Genomic DNA, 21,918 nt, shown 5'->3' on the forward strand with positions numbered 1-21,918 from the left:
CCGCGCGCTCCCGGCTTCCTCTGCCGCAGGCCCACCCCTCCCGCGCCCGGGCGGGCTGGGGGAAGGTCACTCCGGGACGCCTGAGAGTCGGGGACTCTGCCCAGCTCCGCCCCGCCTCCCCGCTCCTGCACCTGCCGCGCCCCCGGCGCTCCCCGCCGCCGAGGTTGAAGTTCCGGCCCGTCCCTCCTGACCGCCCGGCCGTGCGCCCAGTGGGCGGCCTGAACCACCTCAAGCAGGACACTTGCCAGACGCACCCAGAGCGGCAGCCGGGCCCCCGGGCTTGGAAGGTGCAGACAGCCGACCAGCCCCCAGGGAGCCTTCCCTGGGAAGCCGACCGCACGGCAAGGCGGCTCCCGCTAGTCTAGACCCCGGGCGACCACGTGTGCCCGTGACCCCGCCACGCAGGACATTCCTTCATACCAGTTGGCGGCTGGTATTCTCACTGACAGGCCTTTACGACCCCTTCGTTCTGCTGTGAAATCCCTGGGACGAAAGGGATTGGGGAGACCCAGCTCAAATGTCAGGCCGGCTTGGGGCAGTCCTAGGCATGCGCTCCCTCTCCCGTCCCTACCCCTGTTGCTGAAAAGCCAGACTCCTTGGTTTCATCTCCCTCCCTCTCCACGGAACCCCGAGCGGCTTCACACGTGCCTCTCCAGGCAGTGACACAGCAGAAAAAGGCTCGGTGCTTCTGCAGTCACCACAGAGAAGCCCCAGGGCATCCCAGGGGCAACACGGCCGGTGGGGAAAAGATTTCCCAGCAGGTGTCCAAGAATTACCCAATAGGGATGCTTGTCCTGGGCACCTTTCTGTTTCCAAGGTCAACCTTGCAGGTCTAAGGACAAGCTGGAACTGAATAGAATGTGCTTTCCCAGGAATCCTTCCCTAGGCCCACCTGCAAGACCTGGGCAACCCTGAAAATACCTGAAATCTAGGAAAGCCGAAGCCACCTATCCAACCAGCCCCAAAGGGGCTGCTGTTTGCAGGGCTCCCTCAAGGGCAACCTTGTGAGCAGTGTATTGAGACAGATACCCCCCACCCCGCCCACCTCCCTCTTTCCCTGCAATGTTTACGTTGGCAAAGGCCCAGCTGCTGAAGAGCTGCAGGAAGAGGCTGCACCTGCAGACAGGATGCCCAGTCCCCTGCCGACAAGTTACCTCACGGAGGAGTTTCCAGCAGGACAGGTCATTTGCAAGGGCGTGTGTTTATTGGACACCAACTACCTGTAAGAGGGAAGAAAGCAGGAGGGCAGAATCAGCAGGAAAGGATGGGTGGGGGGAAAGGTGGAGTAGGTAGGGAGGGGCTGAGGGAGGGGGTGGGGCCCCACCTGTGCACATTCCCCTAGTCCACTCTTCCAATCCCCAACCATGATTTTTGCCCCTCTCTCTCCCTTTCTCTCTTTTCCAGTAGAAGCATGTGGTAAAACAAAGTATGTGGAAAAAGGCTCAGAGAGACTGATTTTTAATTAGATCCCCCATTTTGTCTTTTAAAAAAGAGTTGCCTTGTCTTAGCTCCCTGGATCTCTAAGGCTATAGCAAATGCCAAGTAGACTGTGTCTGGCCATGATGAGCTTTCCCTCTTGTCCTTGACCTACTGTCTTCTTCTGGGGGATATTCCTCCCCCTTCCCTGTGAAACTTTAGCTCCCCAGCTTTGCTCTTTCTCCCTCCCCTGCATGTAAACTCTGACAACTCCTGAGGGTCCTGCCTTCACAGCCAAAGCATCATCTCATTCTAAACCAGCCTCCCCTAGGCTTCTGAGGACTCTCCCTGTTCCCTCCACCCAGCCCCCCATTGCCAATGGAGAACAGGATCTCAGCCCTCGGGAACCCTGTGCAGATTCCACCTTCCGAGCTGCTCTAGACCATCTACGGTACAGATGTCACCCATCTAACTGCATCACCACAAAGAGCCACCTGGTGTAGAGCAAGACAGGCCTGCATGAACACTCACAGCTTCAGACCTTGCTGGCTGTGTGACCTTGGGCAAGTCACTTGTTCTGTCTAGGGCCAGCTCCCTGGGTTGTAAAAGTGGAGTGCGACATTGTTGCAAGGATTAAACAAGATGTGGGAAAGTGCTAACTAAGCACAGTGCCTGTGCATAGCAAGAGCCATTAAGTAGCTAGCTTAATTATAATTGTTTCCATTTGACTTTATCCAACCTTGGGGCTGTTGCTATGACTTTGCCACCTTCCCACACTGATACCCTTGGAAGGTCACCCTGGCTAATTCCCCATCCTCTCTGCCACCTTTCTCCTTGCTTTCCCATGTGCTTCCTGCTCTGTGGCCTCCTCTAACTCCAGCAATGAGTAACTTGAGCACATGGTGTTCCTTTAGCTGGACTGGGCTGGGCTGGGCTTTTGTTCTGAGGTCCTTTCCGCAAAGGGTGCTATAACAGTGAGTGGAAAGCAAAAGTTCGAGGTTCCCTGGAGGGCGGGGAGCCTCTGGAAGGTGGAGTGTGTGGCTGGGCATGGGATGGGGGAGGTGTGGACCACGGGAACTAGGAAAGAGGCTCAGCACAGGCCTACGGAGACCCAGTGTTTCTCTGCAGAAAGGAAGAGGAAGGAATGTGAAGGCTCAGGGGGAAGAAAATAATTTTTATGTCTTTTTCTGGGCAGGCAAGGGGGGAGGAATGGGTCTGGGTACCATGAATGATTCTGCCTGAGACTGGTGCTGTGTGCAGGGCGGGGGGGGGGGGGGGGGCAGAGAGTGGGAAGGGCCGCACATTAGGGACCTTTGTCCAAGTGAGAATGACAGGTTCTAACCCAGGAAACAGACTAAAATGGAGCTTCACTTGCCTGCAGAAGAGGGTTGGTGACCTGGTGGCTGCAAGTGGGAGACTCAGATCTAAAAATCAGACACCCCATCCCCACCCAACCTTCTGTCTCTCTGAACCCCTGGGCCAACAATGCATTGTGCCCTGCAAAAGCCTCGGAGGACGGAGCCACTGTCCCAGGGTCACAGTATGCTCACGTGCTCATGCACAGGGCTTTTTTAGTGCCCAGAGGGTGAGGGTGCAGGGCAATGTGGGTGTGGATTGCATGTGAAGTGTTTGAGCTGAGGAAAGGGCTCCACAGCAGGCCTGTTCGCAGTGGCAAGCAGCCAAATGACAACTCTGCAGTGGAGGGCAAGAGCTAGGAGTGGGAACACTGGGATATACGGCTTGACCAGTCACTATGGTGGGACGTGGGCGGGGACCTGGGACACCTGCCACGTGGAGCCCCTCACCAGCCATCCTGGGATCCCTGTAGGGCGTCATTCTGTGCTTCACCACGGACCCTGCATGTCTGATTGGAAACCAGATCCGTTCTCTGGAGAGCTGGGACCCTACATGGGGACACGTAGAAATTTCCCTTCCATGCCTGCATTTAAAGCCATCTGGCACTTTCCTGTTCACTGGGTCTGGAACTGAGTCCTTGCCCTGGGTGGGGACATAGTATGAAAATAGGAAAGGAGGGGCTCTTTTAGAAGGCCCCTTGGTAGTGTGGACTCTTCCTGCCCTCAGTGGAAGTGACAGGTTGCCTTCTTGTCACCTTGATCACCAGGCCCTGACTGGCAGACTTCCAGAAGTTGCTTCCTGTTCACCTATTTCCTAACTTGTAAGCTGGGAAGCTGCTGAGAGGAGAGCATCCGCGTGAGGTGAGGCATGCTGGGATTTCTCTGCGCCACCCCGTGTCCTGTGCCAATCTGTTGGGGGCCTGTGTGGGTGGAGGTGGCTGAAGTAGAGAGGGGAGGACACCGGTGCCCGGCCTGCGCTGGGGTTCGCGATGCAAAGGGGGGTGGGATGAAGGGCGGAGGGCGAGCCCCTGCTGCACTGAAAATGTCTGGTATCACCCAGCGCATCCCCTAGGCTTTAGAAAGTAAAAATTCCTCTCGAGCATTTTCTGCTTAATAGGTAACAAGTGGACACCCCTGAGTGGCGTGGTCCTAGTGGCCTCGGGACAGATGTGGATGAGAGAATGGGCATTTTACCACCCTTTTCTTGCTGGACACTGAAGTTTTCAAGAGATTTGAAAAGTGCCAGCTTTATGGTTGGCTGAATGTTTAACTTCCTCTGCAGCCTTAGCTGAGGGCCTCCAGGTAATGGGTGGTCACTGTGGTTGAACTCACTGTGGACATTGCTGACAATAACGTCCGAGGTGTCCTCTAGTCCATCTCCTGGGACAGGTCACCTCGCCTCTAGTTGACTGTCTCCGGGGCTGTGCACGCCCTACCTTGCCGGGGAGCATTCCACTGTTGGGAAACAGCTAAAACCTACCTCCTCCTACCCGCGGTCCAATCTGCTTCCCACCTTGAAGGAAGCAGCACAAGCCTGGAACACGCACCAGCTCTCCAGGGACTGCGACATCTCTCCCGCACCCTAACCTGCACCTTTCAAAGTAAAACATTCCCAGTTTCCTCAGCCATCGTGTGAGGGGGCTCCTAACCATCCCCACCATGCTGAGCTCCTTTCCTCTGCACAATTTCCCATTTACTGACGTTATTTTTAAAGCAAGATCCCTGGCCCAAGGAGCGCCGGTCCAGGGGAGCTCGTTTTTACAGGTGATCTGGATGCTACCGTTCTTATCAGCTACTGTCCTCCAACACCACGCCTTCGTGGTTTTCTTGACGGGCCCAGGCCAGTTTAAGGCTGAAGCCAGATGTTTCAGAAAAGGCTCTTGTGCTTGGGGGAAAAACAGAGAGGCCTCTCCCCCTGAGGTCTCGCTCACGGACAATGGATACACATGAAGCAGTCAGGGAGGGGACAGCGGTCCCTGGACTCTTGGACAAAGTGCTGCAGACGTAGGCCTGGCAGGGGCTGTGCCGGGGGTGCTGCCTGCCAGGGTCTGAGGCTGGCTGCTCTGACTCCCTCAGCTGCCTGGTGCCCCCTTGGCCGACGTGCAGGCCAACTGGCCTATGCGCTTGGGCCTGCGCTCCTCAGGGCCTCAAAGCTCAGCCCCCCGGACTCGCTCTGCTTTCAGCCTGGGTCCAGGCAGAGGAGTCAGGCCGGCGCAGGTCCCACCTTCACAGGTCACCCTGGGGAAACAGCACTGACCATCCGGCCTGGGCTCTGCCCTCCGCGTGGCTGGGATTTGGAGGAGGGGGTCCCGCAGGTGCCCATGCTGCGGGGCTGCGGGCGGGCAGACGATGCACACAGCACAACCCTGCCCACCTTTCCCTCCGCCGCTTCTCTTTCTGACGCGCTTTGCCTTCCCCGTCATTCTGGAAACGTGCCTGCTAGCTGGTCCCTAGGAATCCAACCAAACGGAAGACATGAAAAAACTGTTTTGACTTTATTTTACTTTGGGGAGGAGCTGGGAGGCAGGAAAATGCAAAAAAAAAAAAAAAATTGCATAAACCGGATTACAACTTAATTTATGTTCATCCCTTTGGTGTAAAGCGCAGGGTCTGCGGCTCTCGAGGAGCAAGTCCTTCAGGAAACTGGCTGTTCACAGAGCCTGCCCCCAGCAAGCTCACGGCACCGTTTGCATTTATAAACGACAACGTCCGTCTTTCATACCCACCATCTACGTGGCATCGCACCCAGTGCCCCACTGGAACACAGGCCCCTTTGCCAAAACGTATGGAACGAGCCTGACGACCAGGTGGCCTGTCGGTCGCCGGGCATGACACTACCTGCCAGCGGCCTCAGCTTCCTGGTTCTGAAGTCCCTGGTGCCCCTCTGCTCACAGTGACGCCACCAAGGACAAAGCCCACAGAATGGCCAGAATGACCAGGAGACTGGGCGTCCCCAAGAGCTCTGGCTCCATTGAAACCTTCTGCCCTCAAATTAGCCTCTGCACCGATTAGAATCTGCACCGACGACTGACACCTGCATTGATCGGACACTCGAAGTCAGGCACAATGCCAAAATTTAACATGGATTAACGTTTTTTCCTGTTTTCTACTTTAACTTTTTTAACAGCTTAATGAAGCAGGTCCTTGTGATGGTTAATTTTATGTGTCAATTGGACGGGGCTGAGTGATGCCCAGATGGCTGGTAAAGTGCTTCTGCAAGGGCGCATCTGGGAGAGGTTGGCGCCTGAGTCAGTAGACGGAGTGAAGGCGGCGGCCCTCCCAGTGTGGGCGGCACCGTCCGACCTGCCGAGAGCCTGAAGAGAACAGGAGGGGCCGAGCGGGCCAAGCTCTGCCTCGTCTCCAGCCCGGACGCCTGTCCCCTGCCCCTGCACATCGGTGCTCCTGCTTCTTGCCCACTCAGCCTGGGGCTTTCACCGCCGGCCCCTGATTCTCAGGCTTCCCACTCGGACTGAATGACACCACTGGCTTTTCTGGCTCTGCAGCTCGCGGGTGGCGGATTACGGGACTTCTCTGCCTTCACAACTGTGTAAGACGGTTCCTATGGTTCAGATGGGCAGATAGATAGATACAAGATATAGAGCTAGATGATACATGATAGATGATAGATGGATAGATAGATAGATGATAGATGGATAGATAGATAGATAGATAGATGATAGATGGATAGATAGATGATAGATAGATACATAGATAGATAGATGATAGATAGATGATAGATAGATAGATAGATAGATAGATAGATAGATAGATAGATAGATAGATAGATAGATGATAGATAGATAGATGATGATGATAGATAGATAGATAGATAGATAGATGATAGATAGATACATGATAGATAGATAGATAGAGATAGATGATAGATGATAGATGATAGATGGATAGATAGATAGATGATAGATAGATACATAGATGATAGATAGATAGATTAGATAGATAGATAGATAGATATAGATAGATAGATAGATAGATAGACAGATAGATAGATAGATACATGATAGATAGATAGATAGATAGATAGAGATAGATAGATAGATGATAGATGATAGATGATAGATGGATAGATAGATAGATGATAGATCCATCTCCTGTTGGTTTGATTCCCTGGAGAACCCTCACTAGCACAGTCCTACTGCTATTACCTTCGTTTTCCAAACGAAGCAGCAGAGTCTCCCCTACATTAAATCCCTAAGACCAGCAGAAGGAAGGCCACATGCAAACCCAGGCAGCCTGGCTGTGACCACTAGGCCTCACTGCCTCTTGGAAGTGCACACACGGGGCACGCGTAGCTCGCGGCACCACGTGGGTGCGATCACGTCGAGGCTCTTCGTAGTTTACATTCAACGCTCTCCCAGATAACGTGTCTTCACTGGTCACAGTATCGGGAGCTTATCTTGGATCCCCAAACTCATCCATCGCCATCCATCAAGCGCCTCCTGCGTGCACAGTGTCGCCTGGGACACTGAGGGAATGTCACAAAAGACATAGGCTCTATGGTCTGGACCTTTTAGCCACAGACAGCTGAGTGGGTGGGGCAAGACACACAGCATCTGAGCGGACGACAGTGCTGGGGGGGTGGCACTCCACAGCGGACGCCACAAGCAAGAGAAATGATGGGACTTTAGAGACGAGACGTAGCCCTCGTGGAGGAGGGCCTGAACAGGACTGTGACCTGAAAGGGGACTTAGAGGCTATTTTTCCGATGAGGGAGACGAAGCCCAGCGAGGGGAAGTGCCCACCCCAGCCCGCGCTCACCCCACCTGTGACTGCTGGGACTGACCTGAGAAGAGCCACACACGAAGGTGGGGATACCGTTGCCTACGTGTGAGGGACCCCAGGAGAGACTGCACTGTGATCCTCCGTTAGAAAGGAAACAAAAGGAAAGGAAGAAAAATGCCCACCATGGTTTTATCAGTTAGAGCTAGTGATTGGCTGTGGTTAAGAGAACCCCAAAATAACAACGGCTTCAACGGCGTAGGGCTCACTTCCCTCTCGCTCACAAGCCCCTGAGGGTGGTCCGGGACTGGGACAGTGGCTTCATTCTTGACGCCCTCAGGGAGCCGGGCCCCTTCCAGCTCGCCCTTTACCGCCCCTCCTATGTGGCCCCTGCTCTCGTGGCCAAGCGGTGCCCGGGATGGGGCCGTCACAGCCAGGCTGGAAGAACAGAGCAGGCGGCGAGAGGCACAAGTGCCAGCCTCCCTTTACGAAACACCCATCCAGGGGCCTGTCCGCTCCCACCTCCTTGGTCAGCACTTGGCCTCAGGGCAACACTTGGCTATAAGGGAAGCTGAGAAATACAGTCTTTATTTGGGGCACTGTGTGCTCAGGTAAAAATTAGAGGGTCTATCCCTGCCTCTGCCACAACAATGCAGGGGGGTTTGACACATTGATTTGTTTTTTCAGTTAGTATCGTCCAGGCCTTTTTCAAAATACAAATCCTGGAAGGGGTACTATTGTCTGACCTGTTATTGTCCAATAAGAACATCAACCCTCTTGCTTTTGTGGTAGAAATGACAAGCCGTTAGAAAAGGAGTTCATCAGTCCTGGCCAGTGCGGCTCCACTGGTTGGGCGGCATCCTGTGCACCGACCAAACCGCTGCGGGCACGATTCCCGCTCGGGGCACATGCCCTGGTTTCGGGCATGATCCCGGGAGGGGGGTGCAGGAGGCAGCCAATTGATGTTCGCTTTCACGTCAGAGTTTCTGTCTCCCTCTCCCTACCTCTCTCTCTAAAAATCAGTTTTAAAATCTTTGAAGAGGAAGAAGAGCAATTCATTAGAAGAGTCCAGGCCACTGGGGTCAGAAGAGATGGCTCTGGAAGGAAAGGGGGCCAAGCTGGAGAAAGTCTCAAAGGGTGTATGGGAGACAGACTCGAGAGTTCACAGCCCGGCCTGTGGCTCTGCCCGATGGGCTGGTCCTCGCATTCCCACAGCCACAGTGGATTCAGTATCCACCAGCCTCCCCGGGGCGTGTGGGGCTTAGACAGCTGCTGCCTAATCTTAGTACGCACAGGGCACTTAGTATGCGGGTGGGCAGCTGGCCTGCTGGGTGGTGGCACAGGGTGTGTGAGTTACCCCCCAGCAGGCCAGCTGCCTGGTCAGTTGCTGCATGTTAACCGATGATGAGTTTTAGATCAGCTCACATTTAGCTGTAGGAGAACAGGGGCCGAGTCTGACCTGCGATTCTCCAGAGTTCCTAGCACAGTGCCTGGGACACAGGGGTTTCAAGAATTATCGATTGAATAAATGATCAATGGAAGAATCTCCAGTTTTAACCAGGGACCTGGTGGAGTTCAAGAATAGATGGCTTGCCCTGGCTGGTTTGGCTCAGTGGTTAGAGCATCGGCCTGTGGACTGAAGGGTCTTGGGTTCTATTCCAGCCAAGGGGACACACCTCAGTTGCAGGCTTGATCCCCGAGTGTGGGAGGCAACCAACCAATGTGTCTTTCCCACATTGATGTCTGTCTCTCTCCATCTGTCTCTCTCTCTCTCTCTCCTTCCCCTTCCACTCTCTCTGAAAAGCAATGGAAAAAATAAATATCGTTGGGTAAGGATTCAAAAAAAAAGAAGAGATGAGCTGTACCCAGAAAACATAATCCATCGTAGATGGTAGAGTATGGTGCCTAAGAACTAATATCCTCCGGGTAGGGGACTCTCAGGAACCTAACCTGAGGGACAGGCTGAGAGTTCAAGTGCTTATTCAGCTAACTGGGCCCCTGCATGATCCTCGGATGGGGGCTGCAAGTCCCGCCTAAGCTGCCCTGTTCTTGCCACACGCCTATTATAGACTGAATGTTTGGGTCCCCCCAAATTCATATACTGAAGTCCTACCCCCCCCAATGTGATGTTTTTAGGATGTGGGACCTCTGGGAAGGGGGTAGGTTTAGATGAGGTCATGAGGGTGGAGCCCCCACGATGGGATCAGTGCCCTTCCCTGGAGGAGACACCAGAGCTCCCCTTCCCAGCCATGTCAAATACAAGGCTGTCTGCGCGCCAGGAAGAGGGCCCTTGCCGATTACCAGACTGTGCTAGCACCCTGATCTTGAACTTCCAGACTCTAGGACTTGAGAAAATAAATGTCTGTTATTTAAGCCACCCAGCCTGTGGTATTCTGTTGTGGCAGCCGAGCTGGTTAGGACACTGCCCCTTCCACCCAGCTGTGGCAGAGTGAACCAGGGAGGCACGGACGCAGGAAGGCTCCAGCCACGGCCTAGGCCTTAATTCTTGACTAGCCAAGAAGCAAGTGAAGATGCGGCAACAGAGACAAGGTAAGGGGGCTCAGAAAGAGCAGTTCCTTCTTCCTTTACCTGGAGACGACACTGCAGGCTGGCAAAGTGGTCCTGTCACACGGAGCTGTCCAGCTCTCCGTGGAGTTGTCCTTGGTGTGACTAAGGCTAGTCCATAGCACATCTCCAGCCCGTCTTACTGCAAGGAGGGAATCCAGGGCGAGTGGCTCTGACTAGAAGGTGCCAAATGTATGCATCTCACTTCCATTTATACCCCATTGCTCACACATTCATCCTGCTGCGAGGCAGGCTGGGCCCGTAGGCACGATGGGCAGCCCCGTGCCCACGGAAAGCACAGGGTTCTGGCATAGGAAGGAGGAACTGAAATGAACCCCAGGAGACAGAAGCCTCCTCTGCCAGAACTCCCAGCAGCTGCTGGTTCCTCCCCTCATGGGCCCAGCCCTAGCCTCGCGTTCCTATGAGATTTCTGTGCCTTTAGATTCAACCCCCTTTTCTTGAATTAGCTTGAGTGGGAAGCTTCTCTGTTACCAGATGCTGCAGATTAGAACAATGTACCTTAAGTCCCTCGGACCTCAGTAAAGGCTGAAATAAACCTAAGTGACAGGTGGGCTCAGAGCAAGCCCCAAACACAAACCCCGAGAAGGGCGGGCAGGTCTGCGTCCGAGGACGGCCGCTCTGTTTCCTCCATGGAGAGCCGGAGCCCGGGCATAACCAGGAGTGCTGACGGCTGTGACGGCCTCCACCCTCCTCCCGCATTTCTGCCCCGGGATCCCTGCCCTTGAACTCCCACACCCGTCCGGTCCCAGAGCTCTGCCCCTGTGTGCACGCGCCGGGACTCCTTGGGGCTCCGGCCTGATCGTTAAATGCGAATCTCTAGGAATGGGGCGGTTTCAGGCCCGCTGGGCATTGTCTTGGTTTGTTAGGGGGCTTTGTTGCCCTGCAATAACCCCCGCCGGGTCCGACATGCACATTGTAGCAGCATCCCTCTGCCCTTGTTTCAGGATCAGAGTCTGGTGAGAGAAGTAATCTTTTTTCTCCCTTTAGCTTTAATCTCTCATGTAGATGGCCGATGGGTCTACCTACCCACAACTCAGAAATGCTCAGTTCGGCTCAGGCCTTGCACTTTCTGGAGGAGCAGGTGCAACTCCTGGGCCTCGCTTCCCCCAACCTTGTTTCCTTCTGCTTCCCACTTGACCCCGATGTTCACATGCCAGGACTGGACGGTGGGTGTCCAGGGAGGGTTCTAATAACTGAGGGGAACCGGGTGTCCAGGGAGGGGCTCTAAGAAGCTGAGGGGACCTGAGAAACCCTTGCTGAGATCTTGCACATTCGAAGTTGAAAGCAGAGTCAATGTTTAGACTTAACCAGCTCACCACCTGTCTCTGGTGGCGCCCACCCTGGGCTTCTTGGTGCTCCCTGTGGGTATTTGCCAGTCCCCGGACTGGGGTTTTTAGTGAACTAGTGCACTCTGTCCACGGCAGGCTTCACAGAAGGAATGGAAGGAAGAAGGAAGGGTGGGCATGGGAGCAGCTTGCCCTGGTGGCGTGATCTGCCGGCGGCCGGATGCTCCTAACCCTCACCTACACTGGAGAGGAATTAATATTCCAGCTTATGAGAAATGGAGGCTCCCGAAGATGAGGTGATTTGCCCAGATCACTGGTAACCAGTAAGTGGCAGAGCTGGAACCAGGACAAGGTGTTTGGCTTTTAAGGCCTGGGCCCAGAGTTGGCTTCTGGCTTCCACAGGTATGTGTGAAGGGTCCACATAGGTCCGCTGTGGGACAAGGAGGGCGTTTGACCATCTTAACTGCATCCTGTACTGGCGGACCGAGGGAGGGAGGGGACCACTGAGAATGAACTCTCTGGAGGGCTGTGTTCTGCAGAAGCCTCATTACTTGGCTCCAGGAGAAACTGCTGTCTTCTCTGTGACTTTATTTTACCACCAGATTTTATTTTTTTTTAAAGACAATACCCTCAGTGTTTGGAGGGCTCAGTAAAAATCTAGGTGAAAGAGCATGCAAAGTCCTAGCAGATAGGAATATAAATGGTAGATTGTAAACACTCCGTCTAGAAGCACTCTGTACAGCGAAACTTAGTTTCCTACTGCACTAGGTTTAAGTTTCTTAAAGGCAAACCCCACGACTTCATCGAGGAATCCTCAGATGTTAGAACTGAAAGGGACTTGAGCACCATCTGGCCTATCCTCAGTGTCTGCCTGAAGGTAGCCTCTTTTCTGTTTCCCTCCGGTGCCTTGCCTTGTATGCAGTAGGGGTTTATTAAGTAACAACAGAATAAATCGTGAATGTCTTTTATATGCTTTATAATTTGACCTCACCCCACGTCCCCATGAGCAAGGCTATGGAACAAGCCGGGCCTCGGAACACACTTGGTGCAATCATTAATCACAACTATGAGAGTTTAGTTGTTTTATGAGTGTTTCCCTCCGGGAATGACCTTCACTGCGGCTCAGGCTTGGCTCAGAGCATGAATGCAGTGTATCCAAGCATTTTGGAGACTGCATTCCAGTGCCCTCTTGCTTGTCTTAGACCTACGGTGACGACACAAACAGCATTTGAGCAACACCGTGAACCTGCCAGTCCACTTGCGTCATCGGCGTGAGCTCCTCCACCAGGCTGGGAACTGAACGGGGAGTTCACCCCCACGCCCCCCTGTTGACTTGCTTAATCAGTGTTTAACAAGAGGCCACACATTTGCATTTTGCACAGGATCCTGCCAATCACGGAGCCGGTTCTGCCCATTCGCCAGGAGCCCCCTCTTCCCTCAGTCCCCACCCCCTTCTCAAAGGCAGCGTCATCACACCCCCTCCGTGGGATCTGAGCATCTCCAGGCCTTATTCCAATGGGCTGTTTCCTCCTGCTCATTTCAGACCGCTGGAATGGAGTGGCAGCTAATCACTGGCGGTTAGCTGCGTGGCGGGGTGGGGGGGATGCTTATCTGACCATCACCCCAAACCTGGGAGACAGTGCCCTTCCTCTGACTGCACAGACAGGCCCACTGGGGACGTGTCAGGGCTCACGTGTGGAGTCCTGGCTGTGACTCCAGTGCCCACTACCATCCTCTGCCTTTGCTCACCTGGGGCCTGGGAGACTTACCTGGAGATCCCAGCACTGCCCAAAAGGACGAATGACTTTGCCTACCGTGTTCACACCCTTTCCTTTCCTGGCACCTCTCACGGTTGTTGGGTGGTTGGGTTGTTGGGTTAATAAGCAGGGTACGTATTCTAGGCTCCCAGGCTTTCAGTTCCAGAGCAGGATCCCCAGGATCACCCATGAAGCTAGAAGAGAAGTGGCTTCACTGCCCTGGGGGTGAGGGTTGGGGGATGGACAGGCCCCAGGAGGCTGTGCTCTGGGATCCCGAGTCCCAGGCAGCACTGGGTGGCATGCGCCTTGCTCAGCATCCCTTTTTCTGTGTCACAGAAAATGGCTGCCACTCGGTCATTATTTTTGTATGTTTGTTTTTTCACAAACCTCTATCCAGCATCTGCTATGCTCCAGGCACTGTACTAGGCCCTGCAGAGACAATCAGGCAAAAGCCCAGGCCCTGCCTTCCAGAAGGTCACAGACGCAGGAAGGGCAGCCCCTAGCCCTCTTCGGCCAGCATTTCACCCGCCTCGGCCCTGCAATTGAGGAGTCAGGGTCCGAGCAAGTGTAGCTGGAATATTCTTTCTGAAGCTTGCTGAAACTCCCCCTTGCCGGAGCCTGTTACGGACCAGGCCCCCGGGTTGGGTGGCACACCTGTACCTGTCATCATTTGCAACCTTGGACTAGTATCTGACTCTGGCCAATCTCGCTCCGTTTCCCACCTTAGCAAACAGAAGCACAGTTTCTGAAAACTGACATGAAAAAGAGTCGATAGCAAACAAAAATAAGTTCTGCCCCCTGTCCCCACCCCTGCCCGGCTGCCCGCCACCTGGCTGCCGTGCTCCGTGAAACCACTGGGGGGTTGACAGCCTCGGAGCCGGCGGCAGGGAGGGCCCGAGTTATGCTCAGCAAATGCAGGAATGAAGCACATTCTCTGCGAGTGTTTCCATGGCAACAGTGATAACAGCTTATATTTATAGACCCTCTATCTCTAAGGAGCCCAAAGCACTTCTCGGACTTTATCTTCTTCTGGGGGGAGAAAGGGGGGGAAAGGAGGGAGGGGGGAGAGTGTGAGCAGGGAGGGGGGAGGAAGGAGAGAAGGACATGAAGTACTATGTGCACATTTCACAGATGGCTCCGAGTGCGGAAGTCAGTGACCCAAGGAGGCAAGTAAACCAGTGACAGATGGCAGGCTGGATGGACCCAATGGCCCTCTAACTCCTGGAACCCTAGCTGCTGGCCTTGGGCCGATGTCAGGGCTGAGCTGCCATCTCCTGTCATCTAGCTCTGGTCGGTGTCACCTGAGGGGTCAGATCACTCCGGGGACATCAATAGCAGTTTGTCTCAACTGCTGTTGACGTTAAACACAGGGACAAGTCTTCCATGGAGATGTGGGGAGAATGTCCACAGTCCTTACAGCCAGATAGCCACCAGGCACTCCCAGACAGCGTGTCCAGGAGTGGGAGGCTTCGACGTCCCGAGCGCCTCGGACAGAAGGACGGTGGGCGGAGGGTGTGCGCACGCTGGCGGACACGGGTCTGCGCGGAGCCCGTCGCACAGTGCCCGGGGCTGTGGAGGGAGCGCTGCTCCACGCCTCCCCCAGGCGCACACGGGCTCCGCTAGCCCTGCGATGTTGCTCAGAGTAACTTCACGGCCGTGGCCTACGGCATCGGAGACAAGTGGTGTGAGTCCTGAAACTACCCTCCCTGTATGAATACTTCATATGAGCAAAGCCAGCGTCATGTGGGGGCCAAAGCTGCGGGGGGGGGGGGGCTGGGAAGGGCTCCAAACTCCCTGCCCCTGGAGCCGGTTCAGTCCCCTTTCTTCTTTTAATCAGTCCTGGTCCCCACTTCTTACCCTCGCAGACCTTCTGTCTCCCTCTCACCACCACCTCACCTCCCATTTGGCCTTCAGAAAACAGGATCCATTTTCTTTTTTAAAAAGAGCCATTATCTGCAGGGCATTCAGCTAACTCAGCTGCCCATCCCCATGGCAACCCTGAGAGACGAGGGCCACCCTCTTGCAGGTCCTCAGGGTCTTTAGGAACAAAGGTGCCGGTTTCTACCGCCTGGGGCCTCAGGCTCAAGCAAAAATGAGCCTGTTACTGGCCTCCGGCCATCTGGGCTTCAGGGACACCTGGGGTTAAGGGCCTGTAGTTCCGGTGGTTGAGCCATAGGAAAGTTTTAAGGCTCGGTTTGCAGTGGGCCTTCGATCCAGGGCAAAAGGGAGTGAAATAAAGGCCACTCTGGGAAGAAGAAATGGTTGGCTGAGCCTTGGGGCCCCCAGCACCCTATTAGGCACTTGATGTGTGTCCCCGAGGTTCACCCCTCCTCTAACTGCTGGGAAGGGTGTCCTCACACTGAATTTCTGTTTCCTGGAAAAGGCCAAGCCCCCTCTTACCTCCTGACCTTGGCTTCCCGCAGGAAGGAACCCTGTCTTGTTCTGCCGTTGCCTGGCCTCTGCCCTGCGCCTGGCGTTGCCCTGGTTCCCAGGTCTCGCTGCATTGAGGGAGTAAGTGCACCACGGGGTGGTTCTGAAAGAGGTGCTGGGAAGGATGTGGGCTTGCTTGTTGGGGGTGATGGGCATCGGGGTCGAAGGGGCAGGACTTTGCTCTGTCTCGGCCGCTGCCTGAAGCAGAGGCAACTCTCGCTGGGGCCCTGAGTCATCCTGAAGCAGCTTTGCCTGCTAGATGTGCTCACGCTCCAGTTTTGATCTTGTGCCACCGCTGTCACAGAGGGCCTGATACACACGTGTGTCAAGTTGTCCCTGTGCCACAGAACACTGACGCCTGGGCGTGCGTGCTCGACTGGTTCAGAGCCTCGCCAAGACTGAGCAGTGGGACCAGGCCGGCTCCAGCGTGGCCTTGGGGACAGCCCTGTGGTCCCTCGGTCATGCTCCCGGTTCCCCTCCTTCAGGTTCGCTGGGCCTCAGGGGGTCGCTTACACAGGAGCTCAGTGCCTCATGCTTCTCTGCCCCTCCCCAGCACCAGCACCTGTCTCCTGCAGGACCCCTTCAGTGCAGCCATGCTCTCGGCCTTGGAGTCGGAGCAGGCGGTGCCCAGCGGCTAGAGACCTGCTGCCCAGCCAGCGTCTGCCCTTCCTATGGTGGGCTCCGTGTCCGGCTCTTGCTCCCCGCCTTTCCTTGCTCCCCACTGGCTGCTGGAGTCGGCAGAGCTGGCACAGACTAGGCTCTCAGCCCCCTGCTGTTTACTTGCCAAAAATATTTCTGCAACTGGAATTCAATGCGGAAAATGTCTTACAAATAGAGTATCTTGGGGGACTACTTTAATTCCCCCGATCAAAGCACGCCGAGACATTCTTCTGGGGAACGGCTCCCGCTGCCCTGGGAATGAGATCCTCATGGATTAACCCTAGTCCTGGGTTTCACCCCAGACCCCTAATGTGGACGCCGTGGAAACTAGTAAGGACCCGAACATAGAACACTTGGAGTGTGCAGAACACTGAAGCTTCTGGCTCACGAGCTTGCTGATTCCCAAGGCCTTTGGCGAGGGGTAGGGTGGGGAGGAGAAAAGGTCAGAGCTGGGTCCTTTGTATCATTTGCTTTCTGATAAGTATGCACCCCCCCATCCACTCTCACCAGCGATGCAGTCACTTGAAAAGTGTAACTTTTTAAAATATATATATCTTTATTGATTTCAGGCAGAGGAAGGGAGAGGGAGAGAGAGAGAGAGGAACATCAATGATGAGTCATTGATCGGCTGCCTCCTGCATGCCCCCTACCTGGGATGGAGTCCACAACCTGGTATGTGCCCGCCCGGGAATCAAACCCCGATCTCCTGGATTATAGGTTGATGCTCAACCATTGGGCCACACTGGCCAGGTGAAAAGTGTAACTTCTGAAGAAATGCTCAAATATTCAGAAGGCAAGAAGGGATATGTATGTATATATAATTATATATATTTTTCCTTACACACATGTATAACTCTATACATACATATATAATCATATATGATTTTTTTCTTTCTCACGTAACTGATGCGATTGTTAGTGACAGTATGGCCTTCTTTGGGAATGTTCATTAAACTTCCAATAAAGACGGCTTTGATCACTCCTGGGCCTTTTTTGTTTTGTTTTGTTTTGTTTTTAATCCTCACTTGAGGATATTTTTCCCATTGCTTTTCAGAGAGAGTGGAAGGGAGGGAGAGAGAGAGAGAGAAAGAGAGAGAGAGTGAAATACCGATGCGAGAGAGACGCATAGATTGGTTGCCTCCCATGCGCGCCCCAACCTGGGCCGGGGACAAGCCTGCAACTGAAGTACCTGTACGTGCCCTTGGCCAGAATCAAACCCGGGACCCTTCAGTCCGCGGGTCGACGCTCTAACTACTGAGCCGAACCGGCTAAGGCACTCTTTGGCTTTTGAGTTCCGTTGCAGTGTATCTTTAACCAACCAACCAACCAACCCAACCAGCCAACCCCTTTCCTGGAGGAACTGTGGGAATGGAGAAATGAACTGTGAGGAGAAGTGGAAAAATAGGTAAGATGTCTAGGTTGGTTTATTGTTTGTGGACATTGGCCTCTTGTAGACTCGAGTTTTAACTTTTATATGAATATACCAAGGGCAAAGTACAGAATCCAAGTAGGATCCTGGTGTAGTGGAACATTAACTGTTCTTCGAGTCAGGGGACCTGAATTCTAGTGTGAATCACCTTAGTCATTAAATGTTGACCTCGAGCAAATGCGAACACAAAAATACCTGGATCTTGGCTTTTATAAAGTGAGAGGAATTATACTAGCCGATTTCATAGGTTCCTTACAGCTTCAATATTCTGGATTTTGTAGGTACAAATGCATTTACTCAGGTACACAAAAAATAACTATAATTAGTGCATGCTGCCACCAAGTGAGGGGGATGCTTTGCCTGTAAGTCACGTGCTCCAGGTGACAGGCGTATGCCATACCTTGTGCTGTATCAAAAATGTAAGTACACTCCCTCCTTTCACCTCCTTTGAAACAAATATTTGTTTAAATATTAAGCTTAACCATTGTCACATACTCGCTGGCCAGAGCCATAATCTGTTCACGGTCTGATTTTATCTATTGCCTGTTCCTGCTTTCCGCCTGGCAGCTTGAGCTGGACGCCTGCTAATAATAATATGGGGTGTACCCATGTCACTAAGATCATGAAATAAAACCTTGGCCAACCAGAAAAGAGTCAAATATCCTGGCCTCATTAGATGTTTATTGGAAATGTAAACCTTATAGCAAGATTTTTTGATAAGGAAATTTTAGGTCATTTTTTTAGTGATCTCTTTTACTTTAAAAAGCCCAGGAAGTGAACTATTTTAACCTGAAAATATTTGTTTACTTTTATTTCTGTGCCCTGTATGTTAGAAGAAAACTATCAGTTCACGAGGGTTTTCAGTAGTATAAAAGGGTTTCAGGAGCGAAGACCCTTCCTCAACATAAATTTGGTTTGAGGGGCCACACTTAATCCTATGACCTTCAGTAGCAGGACTGTGCTATGTGGCAGCCGGAGAGAAAGCCTCCTGGAGCACCAAGCCTGCCTCGGGCACGCACGTCTGTGCTGACTTTGGCACCGTGTTCCACCTCGTCAGGCCAATACCGTGAACTCAAGTTGGAAACTGACTGATAACACACCCCAGTTCTCTCTGTCCCTCCTGTCACTTGGTTTGCGCTTTGACTTCGGCGTAGCTGAATGTGGCAGGCCCCCCTCTTCCCCCCTCTCTGGGTCAGGACCGGGGCAGCCCCGTCCCCAGGCTGCCTGGGGAAATCACTCACACATCCACAGGTGTTTGCTTAGGGGAAATTAATCTTCTATTTACTTTTTGAAGTGTGTCCAGTGGTGTTCTGTCTATAGACACATGGGTGTCTGGTTAATCCAGTTAGGCAGAAAAAAACAAAACAAACAGGAGGCAGCAATGGGGACACATTTCAGCACCTGTGTGGCCAGCTCAAGGGACACCCTGACCTTGCACAGCTGGGAGATCACAGGGCAGGTGTGCAAGGGGGTGGGGACAGAGGGCCCAGAGGGGCGAGATGCCTGCGAGGCCTGCACCTGGGGGGCAGGGAAGGGGGCTCATGGGCTACTTGGACTCCACAGGCTGGTTCGTTGGAGGAGCCGTAGGTGTTTCCCTGTAGAACCTCCTCAGGCTCCAGGCAAAGAGGCAGAGTCCCAACGGGTAGGTACTGCCCAAGGACACAGGGCTAATTGAGTGACAAAGCCAACTCTGAAAAGCCTGCTTCCCGACTGTGTCACCCGACACTCTCTGCTTTACTTACTCTGGTACCTTTGGGAGGCAAGGGATTCTCATCCTAGCCTCACACTGAATCTTGGCGCGACTTCGTTAAGTCACCTTCTGTGAGCCTCCGTTTCACTCTCTCCAGGCAGGGACAGCGCCCGGCCAAGGTGACCCGCATCGAGAGCTTGCGTGTAGTCTGTGGGGAAAGGAGCACTCCTCTAGGCGCTCTTATCTCGTGTGTTTCTCGTGGACACGGAGGTGGCTTTGGGTCCTGCTCAGAGCCTCTTAGGGGCCGAGTAAGTCTGACTGCTTATGTCCACAGAGTGCAGCGCTTGCCGAATTCAACCTGCTCTCTGAGCACAGCCCCAGGATGGCTGGGGTTGTGGCTGCACCCCGGGAACTGGGAAAGGAAAAACACAACGCCAACCAAGTGCTTTCTCAACATGCCCGAGGTGAGTAATCTGACCAGGATTCGACCAAAGAATGATGGCGTAGGTGTCCTCTGCTGTGAGCACACCTGACAGTTAAAACGATGTGACCCTCCCAAGTAGGAACATGGGGCCATAGTTGGGTATCCGCTGGTGCCTCACTTTTCTTGCAGTTTTCTTCTGTCCACATGTTGGAAAACGCAGTTCAGCTGGCACCCAGCTATGGCACCGGCGTGCAGCCAATAGCCAGAGCTCCTTCAGAACCCATATTCACCCCGTCTGTGCCACAGTCCCGATGACCTTGGACTTCTTCCATTATTGATCCATTTTAAAGATTTTTGAAGATAAAATCTTTTGTAAAAGGCACATATAGTTATTAGGAAACGGTAGGAAGTCACCCCCGTAACCCTACCACCCAGAGACAGAGACGCGATCGCCTTGCTGTACACCCTTACGGAGCTCTCTGTGTAATAATACTTGACCCAGCACTGAAAGTACCACATAATACTACGAGTTATGCTGTTTTCTGCATGTTTTCTCCAACCTGCTCTTGTCTAATAATATGTTGTGAACAGCTTTCCATGTTGGTAAACACTCATTTACAACAGTGTTATAACAGCTAGAGTTTGTAGCACATTCGTACACATTTATTTCACTAACGTGCTGTGGTAGACTTGAAGTTGCTCTGACTTTTATCTACAAATGACACCTCAACTCAATGGACATCTTTAAAACTAAGTATTTGTGTACGTTCTTGATTATTTTCTTACCATAAATGTCTAAAGTGCAATTGCTTGGCCCGGCCGGCCTGGCTCAGGTCAACAGGAGATCAGAGATCGCGATCCAGGAGATCACGGTCCGATTCCCGGTCAGGGCTCATGCCCGGGTTGTGGGCTCGATCCCCAGTTGGAGGCGTGCAGGAGGCGGCTGATCAATGACTCTCATCATTGATGTTTCTACCTCTCTCTCTCCCCCTCCCTTTCTGAAATCAATGAAGACATAGTTTTTAAAATGTTTAAAAAAATAAAGTGCAATTGCTTGGCGAGAGGACATTCTCACACGGAGGCTCTGGATGTGCGCACACCAGCAAACTGCCAAGAAGAAAAGCTGTACCAGAAATCGGTGAGTGGTTACTTTTCTCTGCACCCCAAAAGCCATGTGCATTAACTTCTTTGTAAAAGACAATATTTTTAAAATTTGTATTGATTGACTTTTGAGAGAGAGAGAGAGGGAGGGACAGAGGAAGAGAGAAAGAGAGAGGGATTTGTTGTTCCACTTATTATGCATCATTGGCTTGGTTCTTGGTTCTTGTATGTGCCCTGACAGGAGATCGAACCCACAACCTTGGCATATCGGCACGATGCTCTAACCACTTACATATCTGGCCTGGGCCCAGACTATTTTGACTGTCCTAAGAATCCTCTGTGCTCTGCCTGTTCATCCCTTCTTTGCCCCCCCCCACCCCAAATCCTGGCAGTCATGGATCTTTTTTTGTCTCTATAGTTTCACCTTCTCTAGAATGTTATAAAATGGGAATCTCTCTCTCTCTCCTCACACACACACACACACACAGTATGAAGCTCTCTGTCCATTATCTCAGGTGATTCTAGAACTTAATTTGATAGATGAAAAAATGGTTATTTACAGAGGTAAAGAATATTGGCCAAGGCCACAGAGGTAGAAAGAGGAGAGAAGTCAGGATATCATTTAAAGAAAACAGTTAAATGTATCAAAATTGAACAGAGAATGTTTCTGGAATTATCTAGCAGGAAAACATGGTTTCATTTTTAAATATCAAAAGAGAATCTCTGAAAAAATACAATTTTTGTGGAGGTGAGCTCCCCCAGGACACTCTTCGAAGGCTGATCTTTCCTTTCCCCTCTGGTTTTTCGCTGATAACAGCTAAAATACCACCGCCACATACTTCCAGGCATGTGACAGACCCCACCACGCATCGTAATGCTGACGGCCACTCTCTTCCGGCCTGTCCCCAGCCTCCCGCCGCTCTGCCAGGCTCCTGGGCGCTCACTGCGGGCTGGCCCGCGCAGGTGCGGCCCTTAGAGGCCCCGCGAGGAGGCCTGCGGTGCCCGCTGCCTGCAGCTGCGGAGCGAGGAGCCTGAGAGCCTCGCCCG

Source organism: Miniopterus natalensis, chromosome 19 (genome assembly GCF_054644295.1).
Source record: "Miniopterus natalensis isolate mMinNat1 chromosome 19, mMinNat1.hap1, whole genome shotgun sequence".
NCBI lineage: Eukaryota > Metazoa > Chordata > Mammalia > Chiroptera > Miniopteridae > Miniopterus > Miniopterus natalensis.